Here is a 7,015-nt window from a genome sequence, read left to right as displayed (position 1 = left end):
ACGTTGGGAACTGGTCATTTGTGGGTTCCAATGTTCCCGTAAGGAATGGATTCCAAAAATTGCAAAAATTGCGTTCGTAACTGCGATGATCATAGCTTCACTTGATTTCATATCCGCAGTTCATATATATAATCCATTTCATATATCATTTCATTGTTGATTCATTCCTTACGGGAACATTGGAACCCACAAATGACCAGACCCGAACATCAGTGGCTTCATAGCACAGTTGGCTAGAGCGTGGCACCGGAATCGCGAGGTCACGGGTTCAAACCCGGTTGAAATCCTGAATTTTTGAGGCATCCTTAGGCAATTGCAAAACTGCGACGATCATAACTTCACTTGATTTCATATTCGTAGTTCATATATATGATCCATTTCATATATCATTTCATCGTTAATACCAACATATTTAGCAACTTTCCATGAAATGTAGTTAATGTGAGAATTCCACTGCAAGTCTTGGTCAATAAGTACCCCCAAAAATTCAGTTTGGTAGTTCCTACATTAAGATCAATATTAATGCCGCCATTGAATAGATTTAAGGCAACTCCCATTTGCCTTAATAAAAATAATACAGCACTTGTTTTGGACGTGTTAATCGTCAATCTGTTTAACATCCAGTCCCAAAGAGCATGAAGTTCTTTCCTCACCACAGATCATCAAGGTGTTAACATTTTCATGGGAAACTAGAACATTGAGATTTGCAGAGGAGTCGAATCTCTACCATTTATTGAAACATTCTGCATTCGCCTGCTTATAATAACAGCGGAACCAATCTGCTTCTTTCCCCTCTAATCTGTAATTATTAATTTCATTATTAAATCGACCTTTTAAAGTGAGAATCGTTAAAGCAGAGGTTTTCATTAATCATACACCCATGTTACACAATCTAAATTGGTAATACCCATATAATCTAAGTTTAGATCAGTGGGTGCAAGCCATCTCAGATGATCATCCGAGTCATCCAAGCAACTCATTAAATATGCGTTTCCTCTATCACTTCAATTACATGAAATTTGCTCGTCACGAAAAAAAAAGGAAAAAAAAAAAGTGGAAATAAGGTAATTTTTTGTTTAAGATGATCGACGGGCATGGATGACAAAAAGGGTAAACCTAGTCCGTTAGCCACGCGTAAGGAACCATCGATAACCACCACACCATCGAAGCACGCTGCTGAATGAAGGCGAATTTTTATAATATTTAAATAGAGACCCATTACCAATATTGAAAGCTAATCGATTTAAGATGGCTGCTTACTGAGAATGGGCGTTTAGACTTAAAAGAAGTTTATCAGCACTATTCAAAATGGGTGCTTAGACCTAAATTCGGTGCATGCAGGGTTGGATGACTCGGATGATCATCTGAGATGGCTTGCACCCACTGCATGATCTAAATTTAGATTAAATGGGTATTACGCATTTAGATTGTGTAACACTGGTGAATCATAAGCCTTACATAGTTAACTGATGACAGCCCTTGTGATTGAGAACGGTCACTATAATCCAAAATTGATTAAAGATCCATATAAAACTAGCTTATTCTAGGAAGATTCCGTGGCTTATACTTATCCGCGGCTATTATGGGAACCAAGCTTTCCTTGTTTGAGCTCCCGGCGTTGAACTAAGAGTTTTCTTTATTTATTCGGCATTATTGGCGCTAATGCCATGTCGGGTAGAATCATATTTAAGACAACGTTTTGGCGTCCTCATGACACCATCATCAAGTCAAAATATAATATCTAATTATATTTTGACCGTATGATGGTGTCACGAGGACACCGAAAGGATAACTTAAATATGATTCTACCCGTAATTTTCATCATCTAATTGATAACATTATAATGCCTAATGTCATGTCGCCTTACTTATAGATTGTAGCATCTAAACGGCCGAATAATTGGGAAGAGTGTTTCAGATTCTATTCTTGCATGGAAATTAGGAGTAACTTTATATCTAAGGCACCCTGCGAGCAGAGCCTCCTTTTGTCTTTTACTTTACTGAGGAGGAGAAAAGTAGGCTCTGCCCGAATCGCGTCAACTCTTTAAAGCCGCCGCAGCCCGAGCTTCTGAACTTGTCAATCTTGTTTTCTTTCGTCAAACCGGTTTTTCCAGTGCGAGCGTCCGTTTAGTGACAAAACCAATGGTTATAATTGAGCCCGCTGTACCATGAAAAACCAAGATGGCGGCGAGATCTGGCATATTAGGCTTGGGTTCGAGACTGGATCCTGGCAACATGCAGCGCATATTCAATAAAGATCATACTCGATTCATGCAGAGCCTTTCTCAAGAACGCCAAAATCGAGCAAGCAAAAGAAAGGCTCTGCTTGCAGGGTGTATCTAAGGGCTTTGCACTGAGATTTTAGAAGGCTGTGACCTTTTTGTTCATAAATTACGGTAATAAAGAAGTCATGACAGTACAGCTTGACTCTGAAACCACTTTGTTTGTAGCGTGTCTGTTTCAATGACCATATTAGATTAGAAGAGCTGCTCATGTATTTTGAATTTCAGGGGTGTAGAGAAAGATGACTCCGAATTTATAGATATCTATCACAGATATCAATCCGTGAGGGAATCGCTGCGCAAGGTGTTTCTTCAGGCTGGATTCGCCAAATATTATGATCAACGTGGCTATAAACTTCTCCCATGTCCACGTGGTACTTTTGTTGATATCTCTGACACCAGATCAAGGTGCAAAGACTGCCCTGCTGGTAAGCTTAAACAGATCCTATGCATTTTATTAGCTCATTCATGCTTACAATTCCAAGAATCGAATACCAAGAACCGATTTAATGTGCGAGAGTTGTGTCTTAAACGCATGAATTTAATATTAAAATGTATCAAATTAAGTTCCCAGGCATGAAGGTTACCAATTTCGCGTCCAAAAGACTCAGTCATCCCATTAAAAGTCGCTTGATCAATGGTGCACTACTGAATTTCCCATGCGGCGAATTTTTATTCTCATTCTCCTTACTTCTCAGTCACTCAGGTCTGATCTTTTTCCCGGTACAGTTCGTGTGGACAGCGGGTCTCTGCAACCTTACGTATAGTCATAATTTCAATAAGCCATCAATTGCTCCACACTCACCTGTTGGGCTTACCAGTTCTGAGTAGCAAACCTTTTGTACATGTTCTACACGGCGCTGCGACAAAAGGACAGGATGAGTGTGCATAAACTGTTTAAACTTCTCATTTACAATTACAATGACAATAAAATGGATCCTTCTTTGAAGACTCTATTCAGCAAATTCTTAAGAAAACTAACATTACTGTTCACTCAACCCAAGCACTCTGTTCATTTCATAAATCTTATAATTGTTTAACGTACAAAGTACTGCTTAATTTTTCATGCACTATTTACAATTCTTATTATACAAGTTCCTGTTAGTGTTTAGATTCTCTATATAATATCACAAACAAAATATTGGAATGGCAACGAAATGGGTACTTGTGGCTTTTTGGGGGCTCACGGATTTAACAACGTTAAATCCGTGAGCCCCAAAAATACATTTCTCAGCGTAATGCAGAATTTTAGTCATATCCTGCACGTACTGTTGTGTAGGTGTTTTTCGCTGTTTATACCCTTGCTTGAACGTGATTTGTACTTTGTAAATAAGGTATTAAATAAGATCCTTTTAACCATCTTGTTCAAACCCCCTGATGCAGTCGGCGTAATCAGACGAAACCGGTCGGAGATCTAGAAATAAAATCGAGTTAACAAGATCTGTTCCTGTGTGCTGCTTAGTAGTATTTATTTCAAAAGATTTTGCAACTTTTACTCCAGATAATTTTCGTAGCTCTCCTTGCACTTGTTTATTGTTTCCTCCAGTATTTCTACTGTACAGTATGTCATTGTACATTTCCTTTTCTGCTGTAAATAACTTGAATGTTTAAAAGCGACAAAATCCTCTAAAATCGCATATCACGGAGCTGTACGTGTTCCTAGCAAGGCCGTACAGCTTTTTCCGGCCCTGCCCTCGCTAATGCGTACGGCCCTCATACAGGAATTTTCCCAATAGTTTTACAATGAAAGCGGCGCGGGGCCGTACGGGGAATATGATAATCTTTTTTATGTGTGATCGAATGTTGACCCGAAAGCCTCGGTTCCACGCGCTCTGACACTAACACCACTTAAACCTGAGGTCAACTGTAAAAACGGTCATTGTACATTTCTTTCATTTCCATAGCTGAATCAGCTGGTATTTCAATGCATTTTAATTGGATAGTTTTTCGAAAGATCGAAGTGATGCTCGAACTTATCAGGACAATTGAGGCAAATTTCTCAAAATTCAGGTGGCTTCAACGGGATTGGAACCCAGGACCTTACGATGCTGGTGCAATGCTCTACCTGCAACTAAGCTACAAAGGCACACAGTTAGAAGCAGGTCAATTTGTTGGACTCACGTGTTCCCGTGAAATGACTGATCAAGGAAAGAAACGTTGATTTGAAGTGCGGCTAACCCATAATAACAGCTATGGTACATTTCTTTAATTTCCATACCTGAACCAGCTCGGATTTCAATGCATTGCGATTAAAATAGTTTTTCCAAAGATTGATGCTCGCACTGATAAAGAATTGTCTCTTATAAACATGTACATTCGTACCTCAGTTAGTAGAGCATTGCATGTCCCAGTGTGCGATTTGCTCTCCAGTGTGGCGGCTTTCATAACACGTGATCACTAGCGGCAAAATGCCCAACTTACCCTTGCGAGGTCTGGGTACTTATCCAACTTCTCCTCTTGACGTTGCTCTACTCTAACATCTTGTGGGCCAGAAAAATCAGCAATCTCGCACATCTTTTGTCCCTTGTCAAGCACCAGCAGGTCTGGTCTTCTCGTTTTAACACCTTATCCGTCTCACGGTATCGTAAAATCCCACAAGATCTTCCAATTGTCATTTTCTAAATAACGTTCTAGGTTGTGTTCATACCACCTTTTTGAGTGTTCAAATCCTTTTGTTCTCTTGTAGCTACAGAGGTCCCAGAGAATAGCTTTCCCCATGTTAACTTGTCTCATTCTGTTCTCTCTCTGCGCTAGTTTACTGCATCCAGAAAAGATGTGCATTACACTTTCATCCTCCGTCTTGTACGTTCTTTTTTGTTTTGTGATTTGACAATTTTTGTTTTAGTCAAAATTTCTCTTAAAAGCTTGATCCTGCGCTACAGTAATTAAACTTTCTGTCTATATTTTCAAGTAACCCTTTTGATTTTGTGTCTGTCGAACAAACTGGCCGGGCATCACCACTTGTGACCACTTGTCATGTCTTTCATTCCCTTTCTTTCTGTTTTCTCTTTTTGAGTTGGTCTGTGTTCTCAGGTTCGCATTTGTCTGTTACTCTTTGTTCCGTTATCATTATGATTATCGTTATCGTTATCGTTATCATCATTACTACTAATTTCATTATTATTATTATTATTATTATTATCAATTTTAGTAGAAGTAGCAGTATGTACTTATGATGCTTTGCTGTCTCGTTGCACTTTTCATTCTTCAAGAAAGAGTGCCATGATATTATCTTTATGCTCCTCAGGTGGTTACTACTCAGACACTCCGGCTTTTGTCAGCGACAGTTGCAAGAGGTGTCCAAATGGCACGTTTGTTCACATAAATAAGGCTCCTGGAAAAAGTTACTTTGACTGCAGTGCTTGTTCTCAAGGTTAGATACTAGAATATATAAGGTTAGATACTAGAATATATGTATTCTAGTAACTTTTAACATGAAAGAACAGGCATTGTCAAGAATATTTTGTCAATTATCAAACCAAAAAGTCTATCAAACTAAAAGGGCTTCCTTCGTCAAGCATCCACATTCAATCTCCTCTCTACACCCACCGGTGAAATGCTGAGGTAACCCTGCGATAGACTTGCATCCCATCCAGGGGGGTTGGGAAATACTCCTAATCGCTTCATTAGACGTAAAAAAATTCGAATAACTATGCTTCAATAACTCTGTTTATCTAAAAAAATATGCATACTAGTTTGAGTAAGACTTTAAGACAGACAACACTAGAATGACTGGTCTTGGCATTACTACTAAGCCTTGAAAACGCTTTCAAACGATTACCACTACAAGTTGCAACTAATTTGGCTGGCCATTTCAAAGTCTTGCAGCCGACACGTAAAAGAATATTTCGCAACATCTTGAGCCGGATCAAACGGCGCTAGAAAGATGCAGATCAGCTATAGCGATGTTTCCTGTGACGTCACCATTGTTATTAATATGCCAACCAGAACCTAATTGGCTGTTGAAACAATGACTTCTTTTGTTCCGTGGTTTGCGAATAGGCCAGTTTTGTATTCTAACGGTTGGACTGAATCAAGCATGAAATAGAGGCTTATGTGAGCAAATTAATTTGCATTTGAAAAGATTTGCCCGCATTAGCCTCCATTCCACGCTAGATCTAATCCAGCCATGAGAATTCGAACATGGTCTATTTGAATATCATGAATGTGACTTCAATGTTTGTAAACAAAAAATATCGCTATATGCATTAGGGAAAGTCCAAAGCAATTGAGATTTCAATAACAATAACTTAGAACAGACAGTTGACTAATTAAAACAAATGCATCAGTGCGGTGTTGATAGATGGCATTAGTAATATCACTGGGAACCTAACAAGAGGCAAGAGGATCTGAATGGGATGGGGTGAGGAGGGGGGGGGGATGGGGGGTCAGCTAGTCGGTTTTCAGTTAAAATTTAATCACTTTGTTGGTTGTCAGTTAAAATTTAGGATCTCTGTCGGTTGTCGATAAATCTCAGTTTATGAGTAAAAATTCAAGGTAATTATTCATATTCGCTATGTAATGCGCTCAGTTAAAACTGTATACAAAGTGTACAAGTTGAAATGATTCATTTATTTGCTGGTTTGTTAAGGGTCATCTCGCAGCTCTTACAAGGTCTCACCTGATTGGAGACCACCCTTGAGGTTTAACAAAAGAACAAATAACAGAAACAATGGACCCTAGGCCTAAAACAAAAGGGCCATTGTTTCTGTTATTTGTTCTTTTGTTAAACCT

At 39.0% G+C, this 7,015-nt stretch overlaps 1 long non-coding RNA gene across 1 annotated transcript in view; it reads left to right on the top strand.

Moving 5' to 3' along the window:
- The window catches only part of LOC138030204 (uncharacterized), a 6,904-nt gene extending 1,251 nt beyond the window's left edge, over positions 1 to 5,653 (top strand). Inside the window, exons 2-3 of the long non-coding RNA XR_011128048.1 lie at positions 2,510 to 2,709; positions 5,529 to 5,653. This is a non-coding gene — a long non-coding RNA (uncharacterized lncRNA). The remainder of the gene's footprint in view (positions 1 to 2,509; positions 2,710 to 5,528) is intronic.
- Positions 5,654 to 7,015: the final 1,362 nt, after the last annotated feature.

This window comes from Montipora capricornis, chromosome 13 (assembly GCF_036669925.1).
Source record: "Montipora capricornis isolate CH-2021 chromosome 13, ASM3666992v2, whole genome shotgun sequence".
NCBI lineage: Eukaryota > Metazoa > Cnidaria > Anthozoa > Scleractinia > Acroporidae > Montipora > Montipora capricornis.
This window is presented reverse-complemented; position numbering and strand designations above follow the sequence as displayed.